Source organism: Gekko japonicus, unplaced genomic scaffold (genome assembly GCF_001447785.1).
Source record: "Gekko japonicus isolate JY-2015 unplaced genomic scaffold, Gekko_japonicus_V1.1 scaffold263, whole genome shotgun sequence".
In the NCBI taxonomy this organism is placed as follows: domain Eukaryota; kingdom Metazoa; phylum Chordata; class Lepidosauria; order Squamata; family Gekkonidae; genus Gekko; species Gekko japonicus.
Window position 1 is genome coordinate 826,263 of NW_015161957.1, and position 19,710 is coordinate 845,972.

Genomic DNA, 19,710 nt, shown 5'->3' on the forward strand with positions numbered 1-19,710 from the left:
CACTCTTTCTCTTTAACTGCAACTCTGTACGCCACCGACTTTCCCAACTTTCCAAGGGCTTGGGGGAACCACGTAAGCTGGGACTTGCATCTGGGGGCTTGTTGGCTGATTCAGACCTGTAGGGTGTTGGATAGGCTGCAGCTGTGGACTGTGAGTCATGATCAGCCAGTATCTCAACCCTTTGTTGACCATTTACTGACTCTGGGCTGACTGCAGCTTGCTCCTTTTCTTCTTCTAAGTAGTCCTTGCTGCCACTGGTCCCAGGCTGACTTACAATAGTAGATTTGTTAACCATTTTGTACAGTATAACTCTATTACCTGTGTGGAAAGTCCGTCTTGAATAATTCAGTTTTGCCTATATGATTTGGGAAGATCAGCATCTTAAGGGGTTTAAGGACTGGCATTACTTCCCAGTAGCAGTTTTGAACACTGGAATTAGTGGACTTTCACCCCAAAGTTTGGCCTTGACAGCACCAGTATTACTGCTTGTTTATCTAAATTCACTTTCGACATTCATGAGGTCTGGTTCACACAAAGATATCTTTGTCCCCTTGAGACTAGCCTGAGACCATTATTGGGTATTTTGATATCTTTTTTAACATGAATCTCTGATGCGTGCATATGTCAGTGGCCAGCACTAATTTCAGCAATGATGGCAGAATTGTTTTCAAGCCACTGGTGATTCTGTGGTTTGCTGCTTTATATGCAGTACATTGCACATTGACATTACTTCAAATGCATGTGTCTCCAAGCATAGGTTGAGCCTCATTCAGATATTAAGGAAAATAAGGCTGCAGAAAAGTGGAAGAGCCATGAAGTGATAGGACAGATTTTTCAGACTATAGGTGGTAGTCTGTCTTTGAAAAATGTCTATCCAAACAGAAAAACAGCACAGCAGGGAAAAGGGCTTTGGAAAATAGGACTGCACTGAAAACTGTGATCTTCCACCAACAGTCTGAAAATGGTACAATCCATTTTACAACCCCAGGTCTCTGCCACCTCATTACCACCTCTTGCATGTGTGAAGTTTAGATATATTACTTCCTTAAAAAATAAATCCTGTGTGAAGCATCATTAAAGTGTGATTTTATTTTGTAAAAAAAGCATGGTTTCATTTTGTATCTGTTAATATCAATATTGTCTCAAATACTCAAATTAATTTTATTGTAAGCCACCTGGAACTTGAGGCAAGTAGAAGCAGCTAAAAAAATTCTGAATTAATAACTATATAGACCAGGGGTGTCAAACATATAGCCTGCAGGCCAGATCTGGTCCCTACAGGGCTCCTATCTGGCCCATGAGCAACTGGCTGTCTGCTGCTTCCTGCTTCTGCTTTCTGTTCCTTGCATTGCAGCTCCTTTTGCCCAGTCTCTCCTATTTCTCTGTTTTGCAGAGGTGAGAAAGAAAACCAAGCCTCCCTTCCCTTGTTTGGCTGAGGGCTCCTCCCCCTCCTCTGGGGAGGGAAGAGGAGAGAGAGAGAGAGAGAGAGAGAGAGAGAGAGAGAGAGAGAGAGAGGGATTCCTGTGAACGTTTTAAGAAGACTAACAACATTTCATTCTAGGTATAATCTTTTTGTGTGTAAGCACAGTTCTTCGGGGGAGAGGGGGAAGAGCCAGAAAGAGCACACCAGAGAGAGAGAGAGAGTCCCATGGAACCTTTTAAGACAAACAACATTTTACTCCAGGTATAAGCCTTTGTGTGCATGCACACTTCTTCGGAGAGAGAGGGGAAGAGGGAGGAAAGGGGAAAGAGGGAGGGCAAGAGCCACAGAGAGATGGAGTCCCATGGCACTTGGAGAGATCCCTCTTTCCAGTTCTAACAGATGGGTGGGAAGAAAACTTAACAGCACAGCTTGCATTCTTTATTAGTGGAAGGGATCAAGTGTCCAGGAGCACTTTAATGACTAACAAAACTAGCAGCAAAGTAGGAACCTTCAAGAGTCACTGCTCACATCTTCAAATACAGCTAGAATGTGAGTGCATCTGGCTTTATATCTTGCAGAGTGAAATCATTTTAGATGCCAAGTGACAATGGCAGGGATTGGTAATTACAGAAAAAAACCCTAGGTTTCAGTTCAGTCTAGTAGGATGCATTGTCTTGAGCTTCATTATCAGTTGCAATTCAGCAGTCTCTCTTTCTAATCTCCCTTTGAGATTCCTTTGAAAGAGAATTGCTACTCTTAGGTCAGCAACTGAATGTCCTGGAAAGTTAAAATGTCCCCCCTCTGGGTTTTTAATGTTGTGGTTTTTAATAGCAGTAGAAAGACTAAGAGTCCAGTAGCACCTTAAAGACTAACAAAATTTGTGGTGGTAGGGTATGTGCTTTCGTGAGTCACTGCTCACTTCTTCAGACTTATTTCCATTTAGTCTTTGCACATTCCTGGACTGAATCCTTCTGTACCAAATTAAGCTTCCTGTCTCATTACCAATGCTGGTATCTCCACGCCTACTACCCCACTGCATATCATACCTAATCTAATCATGCCTGCTATTGCCATTCGGCATCTGAAATAATCTTTATAAGGTTTATATCTCCAGTACCTCATGTTACATTTTATGGCACACATGGCCTGGCCCAACAAAGTGACATTTATGTCAGATCTGGCCCTTGTAACAAATGAGTTCAACGCCTCTGATATAGACAGTCTCTACAGGAAACAATGTTTTGGAGAAAGAAGAAAACAGCACAGAGAGCCTCATAAAATTAATGAAGTGCCAATGCCATGAATGTGTATGTGCAAACACACATGCAAAATGCACATGAAAATTATCATTTGGAACACAAATGGCTTGAGCTCATAGAGAATGTAAAGAATGCCTCAATATATATTTAAAATGGCACTTGTTTCATTCTCATCAAAAACTGTACAGAGGCTAGAAGAGGTATTCATTAAGTTTTGAATAAGAAAATCTTAATCCACTGGATTTCTTATTGTAGTACAACTTCTGGGTGAATCAGTTTGGAAGATGTCTCCTCAAAGACACCAAGTCTCCTAGTCCAGCCCCATACTACTACTTTTTAGCTTGTCTTCCTGATACTGACCCCACCCCCCGGGCAATCTTCTTGCACATGGACAGCTGCATACATGGGACTGGATTCTGTTGAAAAGATCCATATGTGCAGGGGGACAATTATCCACTCCTGCAGCAGCCATCCAACTCCCCCTCATGGTGCCCCCAGGAGCAGCATTTCAAGGGGGCATTCTAGGCTGCTTTGGGAGGAGAGAAGCAGAGAAGTTGTGCTTCCATGCATGGGCTTTAGACAGAATTCAGTCCACTGTGGGAAGGGCTTGGTCTTGTTGAATATGTGCAATTCTATTTTATATATTTTTTAGTATTTCTAATTGGTTTTAACTGTAAGTCATCCATGGTAGATTGCACAGCATAAGGCATGTATGCAGTAAAGGAACAATTAAATAATTTAAGTAATAAAGAAACCTGCTTTGGGGGGGGACCCAACACATAAGTTGACTAGGCACCTTTGAACACGAAATTGAGATTTCTGCTAGCAGCATATGTGAAGTCTTCAGGAACTCCTACAAAGAAATGACTGAATTCCCCAGCTTTTCAAGATCAATTTCTAAACGGCGGGGAGCCATGGACCTTCATTGTCATGAATATTCAGCATGTGCTCATTCTTAACAAGTGTTGTTTTTTCTAGTCTCGTCTCAGGGACCTGCCACATTAACTAATAATTAGACTTGCCAAAAGATTTTTGATAAAGTGCCAAAGTCAAAAAACCAATCTGTTGTAGCTCGCAGGATCCTTCATGTTCACCCAGAAGCTGCCATATTTCTCACCTTTATGTGGTTGACAGCATTTATCTAGCAACTTGGACAGTGTTCTTACCTTGCTGTCTCTTTGTAGGTGAAGACGGTTCCTAGGAAATCTTTAAATTGGAAAGTGTGTTGTGTTACGTGATATCATAAAATCAGAAAGCTCTGCAGGCCTGCACACTTTGTGGTCCAGCAAGCTGGAAGCTGCTCATCAGTCATGGATGACACCTTACCAGGGGCTTCATAAAGCTCCTGTGTTACTGTCTGTGGCTGCAATAACAGGCAAGTTGTCAAGCACAAAGCATAATGCATGAACTGCATTCAACTGGGTATGTCACAATTTGTGCAGGTTTGAGTTATATTGTAGAAATAGTCCATATAGAAACTAACCACCACTGAACAGTGTTATGCTAAAATTTAATCACTGGGTGTTTTTTTAATTTACTTACTGCATGAGATTAATCTATTATATATGTTTTAGGATGCTGTCTATAAAAGAATCAGGCTCTTACTATCAGTGGATGGAAGTCAGCTGAGCCTTCCACAAGCCCCCCCCCCCAAAAAAAACCAATGGAACACCAGTTCTGTCACCTCTTTGTATTTACATTATCTGTTTACTGCTGCTTAGCTCGGCTGTCAGTTGCTGATCTGTAGGATACATACTCACTAACTTGCATGCTGACTGGGTGCCTTAGTGATACCCAGACTTGAATGCTATGGTGCAGTGATAGAAAATGCTGTCAAGTTGCAGCCAACTTATGGCGACCCTTCAGGGCAGGTGTCCACAACTTGGTGCCCATGGGCACCATAGCACCCACAGAAATTTATTTTTAAGATTTTTATTCCACCCTCCCTGAAGCAGACTCAGGGTGGATCAAAAAAGCTGAGTCCAAGACTCATTTCAATAAAATCACATTAAAAACAATTAAAATACTAACGATAAAAAATTCATACAGGTAGCAAGAATTTCATATCTGTTAGAGCCACAGGTGGAATCAGTGGTCCCTTGCAGCAGATTTGGAGCCAGATTGAGAGCAGGGAGGCCAACTGTGATGGATGCCTGCCACCTCAACTGAAGGCCTGGCAGAACAGCTCCATTTTGCAGGCCCTGTGGAACGATGAAGGATCCTGCATGGCCCTGATCTCCAGTAGGAGCTGATTCCACCAGACCAGAGCCAGGGTGGAAAAGGCCCTGGCCCTGGTCAAGGCTAAGTGTATGTCCCTCAGGTCAGGGGTAACCAGCAGAAGTTGATCCTGGGAGCACAAAGCTCTTCAGGGCACATATGGGAAGAGGTGGTCCTTCAGATATGTTGGTCCTAGGCCACGCAAAGTCAAACAGCATCTATAATAAGTTGTGATAAAGACGAGTATGATGGACTCCTGAGTCTCCCCCACTCCCAGGCAGATTTTTCCGCCAACATTTTTTTTAGGTCCCCTCTGTGACTGAGACACCCTTCAGTAGCATGTATTTCTTCTTTATTTTATAAGCTTTAACTGTCTCAGCCTGTTACAGATATTAGTTTAGGCTTCTGACCCAGCACAGGAACTTAAGAGAAAATACAGGAGCTGTCTTGTCTTATATTTAAACCCTTATTGAAATGGCACTTGAAGCAAAGTAACTTTCAAAACAGAAATAATATCTTATTGAACAGGCAGGGAATATATATAATAGTGTTTGCTTATAGTTTCTAGACTTCTCCATTCAGAGTTCTATATTTTCCCATTAGATATTACAGTTTTTCACTAACTCCTGAGGTGTCTAAGCTTCTCCCTTTTATCACAGACCACAGTTCTCTTCCCAGCCCCTTTCACTATAAGGAAGTTATTCTCCTTGTCTCTTAGGAAGCAATAATTTGTGCCTTTTCCCTAAGAAGCAAATGGCTTGCATGGGAGTTCTATCTAACTACACAGACCTTCTGCCAAATCCTTCTCCAGTATTCTTTGTCTGTATAAGGCTGTTCTGTAGCTTTCTTGAGTGAGAATCTAAATTCTCCCTCAAAGTAATTCTAATATATTTACGACAATGGAGTCCCTCTTCATCTCTTTATAGAATTACTTTTCTGACAATTCCCTGACAGAAGTAACTGACTCTCAAAGTCTCTTCTGTCAGAAGCCATACCCTTTGGCTATTGATCCAAACATTAGATAAACATTTCAATAGATAAACATTAGATCCAAACATTAGATAAATCCAAACATTTCAGATAAATACCAAAAGGCAAATGAATCTTTCCCCTCCAGATCAGCTGTTTTATTTCCTCTCTCAGATGATGCTGGCCAATCAGAGAGCTAGTAGAGCAGCCAATCACATAAGTTCTTATCTCCAGGGGAGATTAACTCCTAACCTCCCTATCAGTCTCAAGCAGCATTTTAAAACCTGCTTTTCTGTGCAATTTGTCACAACAAGCATCTAGATGTAAACCTGTTTTGTAGTTGATCTTCCTTGGAAGATATTCTTGCTAGATCTTCCTCAGAGGTTATTTCCCTAGAATTAACCATAATCATTATAACACAAGGGACACCAGGTAGCTGAATGGAATCTTAGTATTATAAAGGAGCAAAGCCTTCTGCTCTAATACTAGCTGGCAAAACACTCTCTAAAAGCTCTCCCTATGGATTCAATAAAAATTGGGATCTGTCATGTTATATATAGGAGCTACTTCTTTAAGACCACTTTTTAATATTTTTATATTGCCTTTGTGATAGGTTGCATTTTGAGATATTGTCACATTGTATTACTGAGGGTATTATTTAAAATGTATTGAATATTTGGGGTAATGTTATATGAGCTACATTCAATTAGCTTGATAATAACCTTGATCATGGTTATAACTGTGAACTGTACCTTTAAGGATGTGGTAGTTTCACATGCAGCTGCAGCTGCTTGGAATTAGGGGAATTGCTTTTCTTAAGAAGGATATGTTGCCAGTATGTTTAGAGAGTGTTTTGCAGCTAGAGCAGAAGGCTTTGTACCTGATTAAGGAAAGGCTAATGGACTGGCTTGCTTCCCATGTAAATGTTGAATTGTAAATAAGAGGTAAGTCTAAATAACACAGCATATGCTCCTTTATAATACTAAGATTCCATTCAGCTACCTGATGTCCCTTGTGTTATAATAATTACTAGCAGTAAAGCCCGTTGTGAAAGCAATACAACGAGATCTAGAAAGAGGCTCTGGGGAGTCTACTAAGAATAACTTTGGAGGAAGATCATCTACAAAATGGGCTTACATTTATATGCTTGTCATTTACTATACCTTATTACAGAAGCTGTTGTACAATATCACAAGGATGGGACTTTTCTAAATTTGTGATTCAGGATCACATTATTTGTTGTGATATTTTCCTGTCATCTATGTAATATGTAAGAACCATGTGTATTTTTATTTAACTATAAAACACACTAGCCATAAATCACAGTGATGGTTTGTTTGGGGGGTTTCCATAGAGGAGGCAGCTGTTTTCTGCCTTTTTAATATAGTTTTTGTTGTACTGGTTTACTTTTTAAAACTCCATTGTAAGTCACTCTGAAAAGATAGAGTACATATTTTATATAAATAAGTAATGGATACTGTCTCTGGAAGAGCACTGTATTTTCCAAAAGGGCTATTTTGATCTGGGTGTTACTGCAGTATGAAGTTGTTGTAATTCCTCTCACTAGAACCTAAAGGCAATTAGATGAACAAAAAACCATCTGGTAGACAGGTATTCAAGCACAAGCTCTTCTCTGCATTTTGATGTCCTCTTATCTTATGTCAACAAATGTTTTTAATTACGTCATCCAAAGTTGAATATTTCACTGTGATCCATGATGTTGTAATTACAATATCAGACTCCCTTAAAGAAAGTCCTGAAGGTCATCTCAGGCAGAAACAATGTAGCTAACAGGATATCATTATGTACACAGCATGGTGTAGTAGTTAGATTAAGGAAAGGGTATTCCATGTTCAAAATCAACAGTGAAGCTCCCTGGGTGTCCTGGGGCTACTCACTCGCAGACCAGTCTTTGTTACAGAATATTTCTGAGAACAAAAAGGGAGCAATAAATGTACACTGCCCTGAGATTCTTCTTGTTGACAGGGCAGGTTTAAAATTTGATAGATACATTAATAGACCGATAGATAATTTATGTTATTACCATTCACCTAAAAGTAACCAAGGTGGAATACAGCAGCAATAAATATATATTTCAATCAATAAAAGATTAATAACATACACAAATTGAGTTAAAAACAGTTGATTTTTTTTAAAAAACCCTATACAAACAATTTTATACCATAAAATCAATAAACTCCACCTGCTGGTCGCCTTCTTCTGTACTTTTTTGAGCACTGCAGTATCTTTTATGAGATATGGCTACCAGAACTATACACAACATTCCAAATGAGGGCGCAACGTAACTCTTTGCAGAAACCATAGTTACTTTCTCTCACCGGGCTTTGATCCTTAATGTGCTTAGTAATTGTTTATATAATAACAGTTTATATTAATTTACCTGGAATAGATGTTAGGCTAACCAGTCAGTAATTTCTTGGATGATCCCCTATGGATCCCTTTTTCAAAACCAGTGTGTCATTTACCAGTATCAGCACAAAGGCTAATTTTGATGACAAGTTACACATACTGGTTAGTAGATCAACAATTTCACATGAAAGCTCCTTGAATCCTCAGCTGTATGCTGTCTGGAATGGAAGACATTCATTTTTAGGTTGTCCAGTAGTCCTGGAGCCCTCCCATGGATGGCCCAGGCTAGCTTGACCTCATCAGATCTCAGAAGCTAAGCAGGGTCACCCCTGGTCAGTACACACACACACACACACACACACAAAAACTTTATTGGCATTGAGAGCACAAAACATTGTGGGAATATAGCAAAATGCCAAGATACATCAATCACACTTTGGCTATTCAAACCCCGTCTTCTGATTGCATAATATAAACATTTTGCAACATCTTCCATTGTTTCACAATTAGAATTACAAAAAGACAAAGGGCACAGCAATCTAAACAATATGAAACACAAAGAGGCGCTGCATAAGTTCATACGATCAATGTTAGCTGTCAATAATCAATCTGAGGTACGAATAACCAATAAACTTTGTTTATTTTTGATAGGATGTTTGAAAAAGACATGCGTCGAAATGAACGGTCAAACTCGAGAAAGTTCGTCCCGTTACCGTTTTGTGCATCTTGTTGGGACTTCGGTCTCCTGATGATGTTTATCTATTGAAGTAAAACAAGACCAAAATGACATTGGTTATTCGTACCTCAGATTGATTTTTGACAGCTAACATTGATCGTATGAACTTATGCAGCGTCTCACAATTAGAATTAAACAGAAGAAAGTGAATAACTGAGTCAACAGGATGCCAACTCATACCATCTATAAGTGGAGTAATAAAATGAGATTGAATATCCCTATAAAAGGGACAATAAAGTATGGTGTATGTAGTGGATTCTATATCTTTTAGAAAACAAGCACAAAGTCTGTCTACATATGGTATCTGGTGGTACCTCCCTAAAACAATATCTGATGACAGACCATTAAAATGTGCAAGCATATATGCTCTCAATAAAGCCCATATAAGAGGTCCCAAACCTACTTGGGGAGCATCTGCTAGCAGCGGGATCACTATGTTCTTGCCTTTCGATATCACGAAATCTTTGTTTGATAATAGCATAGGCTTGTTTATCCGAAAAGGGGGCTTAATAATCCAGGGATATTCCCATTGTAGAGAGTTTCTCCTCTACATATCTAAGCCATGGAGAGAGATGGGACTCAGTTAACATATGAGTAATAATACTTTTAGCTTTAGCATGAAAGTGAAGTTTAAGCCAAAACTGAGTTGCTATCAGCCATGCTCTGGTCAACAGAAGCCTTTGATTGGTTTCTAAGCATAGAGCTGCGTAAGGAACACACATGGGAAGTCCAAGAATTTTCCGTAAAAATCTGGACTGTATTCTTTCCAAGTCCCCTTTTAACAGGTTATTTTTAAAGAACAGATCAGCAGTTCTAGTCTCCAGATTCTCAAAGGATAAACCTGGCTGAGGCACATAAATTTAAGGTAGTTATGGCTATCAGAGTGCGATTTGAATTCTCTTGAAAGCTTTCATATACAAACTGGCTTTCACTGACTAGCCACTAGGCTGAAACACAGAGAATTCCACCCACACCAGCCTGCCCTTTCCCAAGAGTCAGATCAAATGGTACAAGGTCTGCTTATTGCCAGATACCTAATAGATACCAATCTTCTTCCAGAGATAGAGCTAAACCATGCTACTGGTAGAGCTACCCTTCAGACTGTGTGCTCTTTTGCTAAGGCAGCCCCAAAGCTATCACTGCCCTCTCCCTGAGGCTGATCTGAACTCTGACTGCACTCTTCCTGAGGCAAACCTGAACAATCTCCATCATTCCATCTGCCCTCTGAAAGGCAATTGGATGCTGGAGCAGCACTCCCATGGGTCAGGGCAGAAACAAGCGAGTGGCTGTTTTTCCCTTCAGGGGCAGGACAGCCTCCTGCCCATCACATGACCATCACACTCCTGCCCTTAGCATGTTCAACTCCAGAACAGCAGAGAAGCTGTCAGTCCAGGAGACAATTCCAGCAGATCCCCAAAGATCTCGTTTTACATAGATATTCATCTCTCTCTTAGCTTCTCCAGGTTGGCAACCAAAGTCACAAGAGAACTAAGAACCAAGTGCACCATGCATTGAGCATCAACCTCCTGGACAATCAAACAGTCAGAATTCTTTGTTCCTGGGGAATGGGGAAGAGATTATGACTGCAATCCTAACAACTCTTACCTGGGAACAAGCCCTATTGAATAATGTAGGACTTACTTTTGATTAAACATGCATAGCATTGCATTGTTAGTGTCCCCAGACCCCCATGGTTTTCCTGATGACACTAAGCTTACCTCAGTCCTAGAATACAGAATGACTGTGGTACAGCAATTTGCTCCCAAGTACGTCCGAATTAATGTATCAGCATGCTACAGTCCTTTGAATGTTTAATGAAACAGCATCTCTGACAAGGGAAATCATTGTAGAGATAACAAAGTCAAATACAATGAGCAGGAGATCCTGCAGTAATCCAATAAGAACATTACAGATTTTCTTCAGTATTGATCTCTTCCTGGGGTTTTCACAGTAGACTTATTTCACTAGAAATATTGATGTCATGTAGCATTTTATTGTGGATAAACCCTGACTAGAAAATTGTCTTTGCAAATTACTTAGGCCATTAACAATTGCAGGTGAAAAGGAAGCTATGAAATGGAACAAAGGAGATAAAATATTTTTATATGTCCCATGCAGTCTGCTTATGCAGAGGAGAGACTTGGTAAAATTCAGTTATTTGGATTCCTGAAGAACCAAAGGGCACTCAGTAACTGCTTTTCAAGAGTAACCATTGAGCTAACTATATTATAGCAACTGGACTAGCCAAAGTCAGGAACAAACTGGGACTGTATTGGGCAGAATCCCTGTGGGTTATGGTTTTGGAAGAATGCTGCTTCTTCTATTGCATTAAAACAGTACTGTCAGCATTGGCAGTTTCCATTTCTTTCATCTCTCCCTCATTCCATTAGGATGACTGGGTGACACAAAGCCTTTGGCTTCAGCCCTGGAAAAAAGAAAGAAGGAGGAAGAGGAGGAGGAGGAGATTGGATTTATACCCCGCCCTTCACCACCCAAAGGAATCTCAGAGCAGCTTACAAACTCCTTTCCCTTCCCCTCCCCACAACAGACACCCTGCGAGGTAGGTGGGACTGAGAGAGCTCTGACAGAAACTGCTCTTTTTTCAAGAACACCACTGACAGAACTATGGCTTGCCCAAGGTCATTCAGCAGGTGCAAGTGGAGGAGTGGGGAATCAAACCTGGTTCTCCCAGATTAGAGTCCACACAGGCAGAAGACATGTATCACCTAGAGATCTGGTTGTGGTGATTTTAAGTGGCACAAAGAAAATGGTAGGCCAAAGCACACTGATTTAGCGTGGTGTCATGGACGAGAGGCTATCCTGCACCTGAAAGATAAAACAACCAATCAGCTGTTTATTGCCTGATCCTATAGGAGGAGGGATTGAATGTTGGTGGGAACAATGGCAGCAGAGGTCAATAGAGAATCCCCTCCCCCATAGAAACACTATTGCAGGTGTATAGAAAAATTGCTTTCTGCTTTCTATATCCACATGCCTTCTCCTGTGATTACATGATGATAACATGCTGTGTCTTATTTCCTGTTGCAAGCCAAATGGTGAGGCCACATGACCTCAATAGCCATGCCATAAACCCATATTCTTTCACACCTTCATGCCAAAAGCCAGATCTCATGGCTCCACTTCCTGGCCCACATGCGACAAGTCACGTAAACAATGAAGTAGCTGGAGTTTGGGGTCACATGACTGTAGGCGGGGTCTCCAAACTCCTAGCCAATCTATACACACACCTTATGTGCAGCTATGGCCACCTGAAATTGGCCACACACCCCTGCTGCTTGTGACTGGCCGAATGGCCACAGCTAATGGTTAGATTGGGGTATAATTGCTTGATCCCTTTGGGAGTGAGCATCTTCTTGTTCTCAGGTCTCTTGTTCTATTAGCTGTGAGGCTCTTGCTGCCTGTTTTATTGCACCTGAAATGCTGTCTCTTGGAAAACAAAGACCTGCTTGGTGACTTGGAGCACATGGGTGTTCAAAGATGGGATTTCCCTTCAAAATCCCTTGGACTATTCTGGACTGTTGGATGTTCCTGAATTGGTAACTATGAATCTTTAATGTGTAGTTAAGGTAAAGAGCCATAGGTTTTTCTTGTTTTCAGTAATCTCTTATAGTCTGTCTGCTAAACTCTGTACTGAATAAAGATCCTTCTTATTGCTAATTTGTCTCTGATGCTGTAACTTGAACTCCAAGGCTAAGTCTTGTGGCTAACCCTGACCAATTAAGCTCCCTTTGTAAGAGTAAAAGTGTGCATCTCTGGATTGAGTTGCTAATGTGTTCTGTCCCAGATGCCAACTAAGGGTTTGGAATCTCTTCCCTTAGGAAAAGCAGGGACTAGTGAAAAGAGGTTCTGGTGGCAAATTGTCTGGAAACCATCTCATTGTCTGGAAACCATTGTCTGGAATAGAACAAGAATCTCAATGTAAACTGAGAGAATCCACAAAAAACCTGAACTCGACACAAACCAACTCCAGCAAAAAAACCAACTAACAACAACTTGAAACTAAAAGAATAGCAAGAATCTCAATGTAAACGGAGAGAATCCACAAAAAAACTGAACTGACACAAACCAACTCCAGCAAAAAACAAACTAACAACAACTTGAAACTAAAAGAATATTACCTAAAAAAGCCTGGCAAGCCGATATCAAGCCCTGGGGACACAAACACAGGTTTTAAAAAAAGTCCTGGGAATCTGCAGACGGTGGCTCCCGAAATTCCTGGCTAATCCAAAATATTTCTGAGATTTTTTGGGAACCATTTCTCAATATTCCCCCCCCCAAACCCTCAGATATATTTTGGAGACCTGAATATACCCAGCTGTGACTTAAAAGCTCTTTCCACAGCGAATTAATTTACTTGATGAAACATGTTATTGTCTACAATATAATCCCTCAATAAACTGGAGAATCTAAAATTCCACACAAGTTGGAGAACAGATCTGATGTACATACCTTTTGGAGATGCACAGCCTTGGTTATTGTGCCTCTGAAATACTCAGGCAGCTTGAACAGAGTGGAAGTTGTTCAACATTTGCTCCATTAGTGCCACATAAAAACAGACCAGAGACCTACTGTGCACATATAGCTAACATACCATGCTAAATGTTGTCATGAATATTTGGAAATCATTTAGGATACTTTTGATGGGTGGGAAGATAACTCAGTAGTATACTATATTATTTGCAGATGGGATATCCCAGCTTCAGTTTCCAGTATCTCCAATTAAAGTCTCCCAAGGAAAGGCTGGAAAGACCTTGGCCTAAAGCCTCAAATGATGAGCAGAGTAGACAATATTGCAGATGTACAGAGTAGACAATACTAAGCTATATAGCCCAGAGATCCAATAGTATATGGCCACAGTTCATGTTCTAATCAATTCTGATATCCCATATTTGGGATTTTAGGAGACTAGAATCAGTTTACTCCGGAGTTCATCATAATCTTTGAGAGGTTGCTCTACTAACTCCTACATTTGCCTCCTCCATAGGACAAAACACAGCAGAGAGGAAAGAAGCAGAATGGAATCCTTGACCATGTACACTTTATATGTCATTAGTTTGTTTTAGACTACCATCTATTAACATGCAGAACTAGGACAGGCAGAACGGTGTATGTGAGAGCACAGTCATATCTGGCACATGCCATCTGCTCAGCTGTACAGCAGCACTCCAGTTTGAATTATACCAATAAAATAAACATTAAATTGGGTTTACCAGCATTCAGTACAACGTGCCGTTGAAACCAGTGTTGTCACATCTCTTCATTTTAAAAATGCAATCCTCCAGCATTCCCTTCCCTCTTTCCTGGAAAGAGCATTAGCTCCGTCTCTGGCTGAAATCCTAACACGACATTCCGCACTGGTAATTAATCAAGAAGATGTCACCCAATATCAACAAGGTCAATAAGGGAACTGAAAGTGACAAGAACATGCTAAAATCACCAGTCAGGTGTCGAGGCCATGAGGAGATTGCCAAAACAGACTGGTTTGCAAGGCCAGGTTTAAGTGAAAGAGATGGAGCTGCAACAGAAACTGAGCAGCGGCAGACAGGGCCAGTTATATAATGTCTTTTACAGAGCTGCTGCCTCTCTAAATTTACTCAAATTGACATGGCAATGTGTGGTATGCTGGAAACTGAGCTTCTAGTGCTGCTGGAAATGCTAACCCAGCATGGATTTATTAGGACTGGCCAGGAAATGTAGATTTACAAATCCATCTGTCAAAGAAGCTTATACGGTACCACCTACTTTAATGCAGAGATTCTCAGCCTTTCTGGCTGTAATGCATCTTCAGCCAGTGTTTTTCACTTTCCCAGCATGGTTTGCTCTGTGCATCTACATATTCCAAAGAACTAGAAAGACCAATGGGTAGCATATCTGTGAATGCAATTGAGAAATTTATTTATTTTTAAAATAGTCATTATGATCTTGGGTAAGATTGAATTCATTTCAAGTCATGTCAGTGCTTTAATTTATAGAATTTCCGAACCTGATCCAAAATAGATGTGGATATTGTTTATCTTTTTAACCTATAACTTACCTTTCCTCTGAGTAGCTCAGGAATGTGGTTTTCTTCCATTTTGATCCACAGAACAATCTTGTGAGGTAAGCTAGGTGGAGAGAGAGACTGTCTGAAACAAGATCATTCATTGAGTTTCATGGGCCCCTGCCACACGGCAGGGAAAACACGAGGTGAAGCACGGCTAAAGAGAGCTGCATCAAAAAAGATACGCGCGGGTGGGATCCCGCGGATCCCATACACCGCGCGCCGTTGCTCCCCGGCACGATCACATGCTGGGGAGGAAGTGTCGGAGGCAAGGGGGAGGCCGCTGAACTGCGCATGCTCAAGCATGCACAGTTTTGGCCAGAGGCCGGGATGTGCCGCTGCAAGGACGTGCAGCCGATCCCACGGCCCACCCAGTACCAGTACTCTTCTTTATACTGGTTCCCTCTTCCAATCACTGTCAATATTTACTTTCTGATGCCAAACTTTTCCTTAGAATGCACATCCAAAATTTCAAATGTTAAAAAAAGTTTCAAGATCCAGCTCAAATCTAAGAACATAAAAACATAAGAGAAGCCAATGTTGGATCAGGCCAATGGCCCATCCAGTCCAACACTCTGTCACACAATGGCCAAAACTACCAGGTGCCTTCAGGAGGTCCAGCAGTGGCACATATAAAATCCATTTCCCTAACAGAATATGAGTTGGTGGACATCAGGTTTATATTCATAATATGCAATTCAAGTTCAATAATTATTAATACAGGATGGAAGACCACCAAGGAAGTTCAGGGATGCAACACAGAGGCAGGCAATGGGAAACCACTTCTGAATATCTCTTGCTTTTAAAACCCTCTGGGGTCACCGTAATCGAGCTGTGACTTGACAGCACTTTCCACCACCACCACCACCATCACTACTCAGGTTTCAGTTCTGACCAGGATAGCCCAAGGCTAGCCCAATTTTGTCAGATCTTGGAAGCTAAGCAGGGCCAAAAGTGGTTAGTATTTGGATGGGAGACCTCAAAGCAATACCATGATCGCTACACAGAGGCAGGTCATGGCAAATCACCTTTGAACATATCTTGCCTTGACAGCAAAAAACAAACATGACATATTATACACACACACATACTTGTAGTACAAAGGAATAATATTTCTGAGATACACTGCAGGGGGTGCTCTGGTTTCAAATAGAGGTAGGTTAGTGCTTCTTGGGTAAGTGGAAAACAAGCTTGTTTGGGGAAACTTCCCAAAATGGTTGAGGCAGGGCTGTTTATACACCTTACCTTCAAACAGCATAGTTCTGTACAAGTCCTGGGCCCACTCCTAGATACTGCAAATGGGCTACAAGGAGAGTTTATGCTGGCTAAGTTGTGGCTCAGTCAGTCTGGAGAACTTCCGTCAGAAGAGTCCTTTAGGCAGGGGTCATTTTGTAGAAAAAGAGGTGAAGGAGCTCATTAGCATAACTCATTAGCATAACTTATTTGCATATGCCATACACCCTGACATCACCGGAAGTGTGTCAGAAGACAACACCCACCGCTCAGGCTCCACTGGACTGTTTTGGATTGCTAGCTATTGGGGGGGGCATGCAGATCTGTCCTCACAGAGGAGGGAGAGCTTGTACCTGAATAAAACTTGGCCTTAAAGGTGCCACTGGACTGTTTTGGACTGGGGGACCTGGGGGGGCTCTGCAACTTACCTGGCTGCTTCTTGCTCTGACTGAGGGCTGCTGGGAGCAGGGGCCCAGGACTTGTTGCATGTGCCCACCACCTGGGCTCTTTATTGCCGGAGCTCCGCTCCCGTGCGCTCCTGCAGGAAATGACCCCTGCCTTTAGGAATCCCTTGGAGATGGAAGAGACCAATGTGAATTAATTTGAACAAAATGCATGAAACATTTTGAATGTTTCTCAAAACCTGCCAAAAATGGAACTGTTATTTGTTTGGTTGTTTATTAACGTTGTTTATAGCCCACCTTTCTCATAAGGACTCAAGGTGAATTACACATGGTTTGTCAGTACATTTGACAAAATGGGACATTCTGTAACCAATGCATTAGTATTTTCTTTCTAGTTTATCCCACTGGAGCATGATCATGAACTAAGGCTTTAAAAACTAAACAAACAAGCTGCCACTAGAAAAAATGGAAGCACAGCCTAAGTATTCACATGATACATTAAGCAGTACAGAACTTATATAATAGGATCCTGCTTGCAATGCACAGCAGTGCATACCAATCATTTATCCAACTAAGTTTGTGAACCATTTTTGTACAGTGCAACCCTATTATCTGTGCAGAAAAGCCCTCATAGTTTGTGGAAAGCCAGGAGAGTGGGAGTTTTCCTGACTTCCACAGACAGCCATTCCACAATACAAGAGCCACAACGGAGAAAGCATATGAAGGGGCGGCTGTTGATTTTGCCAATTTGCAGTTTGGCACCTGTCGAGGCCCTTGCTGACATGAGCAAAGTCACCGTGGCGGAGCATGGGAGATAATCCTTGGTCATAATCATACTTGACTGTTTTTGTTTGTTTCGTTTTTAATGCCTTAGTCTATAAGCATGTTCTAACAAGATAAATAGAAATGAAAAAGTGATAGCCAGAACCACAAGAAGGCCCCAGCCAAACTATTGGGCTGTAATTCTCTGACGGCTCCCTGGTCTCATTCTGAGGGACCAAAAATAGTAAGATGATAATTGTTGTTTCATAGCTTGCCCTATATTTTCTTATTGCTTATTCACAGATTCACACAGAAAGAAGTCACTGTTCCCCACTGTTCCCCACACTCATCCTGCTTAATAGCAACTAAGCAATAAAGTGGGGACACCACAATTGCAGGTCAGCAGCTGCAGAAGATTTTTTTTTAAAGGCCGCAGTCCCTCCTGCGGGGCAAATCCTCCCGTGTGACTGGGGCCAAAGTCAAGCTAATACAGAGCATGACTAATGAAAAGTATTGTACAGTTCCCTTTCACACCTATGGTTTTCTTCAGCACACAGTGTTGTTGTTTTTAAATTATTGTCAGGTGTTTAAATGATAAATTCTTTAATAAAAAAGGAATGGGTAAAACACTTGGTAGTGTGTTTTAAAAAAGAAACAGTTATGCAATAGAGTTGTAGAAATATGTCTATGATTGTGGTTCTGAAAGCATGCAGTGTCTGAAAAAGAATCATGAACCACTTAGAAGTTATAGTTCCACAACAAATTGGTTATACTTATGTTACTATGTATTTCAATATGTGGACTAAAAAATAAAAATAATTTTCAAAAAAAAAATGAACCACTTAGCTTTAAAAAGGAAGCATGAACGACTAAGCTCTGCCTTTTCCCCCCGGCGTGATCTGATATAAATCTTTTAAGGATCTTAATATGGTGAGGGTAAAATGCTTCACAGAGGATGTGGAATGGTACAGTATAGCCCAATCTCAATCTCATCAGATCTCGGAAGCTAAGCAAGACCACCAAGGAAGGCTCTGTAGACTCGGTAAATTGGTTGTGACTTGATGACATGTATATACATTTAAAATGCTTCACACAACACTTTTCCTGAGGGTTTCTTGATTCTCAGTAGCATCTTTGGGTGGGTTGTAGGAGGCTGTAGGTGAAAATAAGTAGGAGAAATCCTTCAGTTACTCCTTGTGTTGACATTTTGTAGGGTTTATTTATTTATTTATTTATTTATTTATTTACATTTGATTTATATACCACCCTTGACCCCTAAGGGGTCTCAGAGTGGTTTACAACTGTACTACTATTATTTGTAGTAGTTAATTAACCTACCTAGGGCCACATATTTCACAGGGGAGGGAATGCCTACCGACACCCTCAGTGGCGCGTTCCATCTTTCTTCACCCGGTGGGCTGCGGATGTTATTCTGGCGTCTTTGGGATGACCGGCGACCACCTTCGGCAGGCTTGATGTTTCCTCCTCTGCGTGTGACTGCTTCCGGCTGCAGCTTTTTCCAGCTTGCGTCCCTCAGGCTCCTGCCGCACTGCGCCGTCTCGCACTCACATCGCCTGAGCTCTGCCTCCATCCGGTCTGGTCTGGTCGCCGCATCCCTGGATCACCGCCATTGTTGTTGCTACTATCACCGCTGCTATCGCCGCCGCTGCCAACACTCCTGGCACGGAACCAGGAGGTGGGTGCCCCCTGCCACCTAGGGCAGGTACCCATTTATCTACTTGGTTTTTTTTTATTTTTTACTTTCGAACCGCTGGGTTGGCGGGAGCTGGGACGAGGGGCTGGAAGCTCACTCCGGCCGTGGTGGGGTCTCGAACAGCCATTGAGGCTGTTCGCTATAGTTGTTACTTTGCAGGCGATGTACTGCCTGCGCCACCGCTCCCTGATCCACATCTGATCCAATCCCGTGTAATTTCCTACTTGAAAGAAAGAGCAATAGCTCACAAACAATGGCTTTAGATCACAAAAGAATGGACTCCCTATTTGAAAAGAAGAACAAAAGATCACAAAAGACTGTAGAGATATTAGAGAGTAGTAGTATCATTTAAATTTCAGTGTGTCATTATGTGAAGCCCTCCAGTCCGATTTGATATATTCCAAATATGAAAAATGGGGTTGGATCCAGACTAAATTTTCTATCAATGTGATGGAACTTTCTTGTGTTCTCTCTGTCAATGGAGCCTAATGATTTCCATGGAATGCTGTTTGAGAGAGTGCAGGGATCCCTGAGTAATGACATGGGAGACATTTGCCCCCCC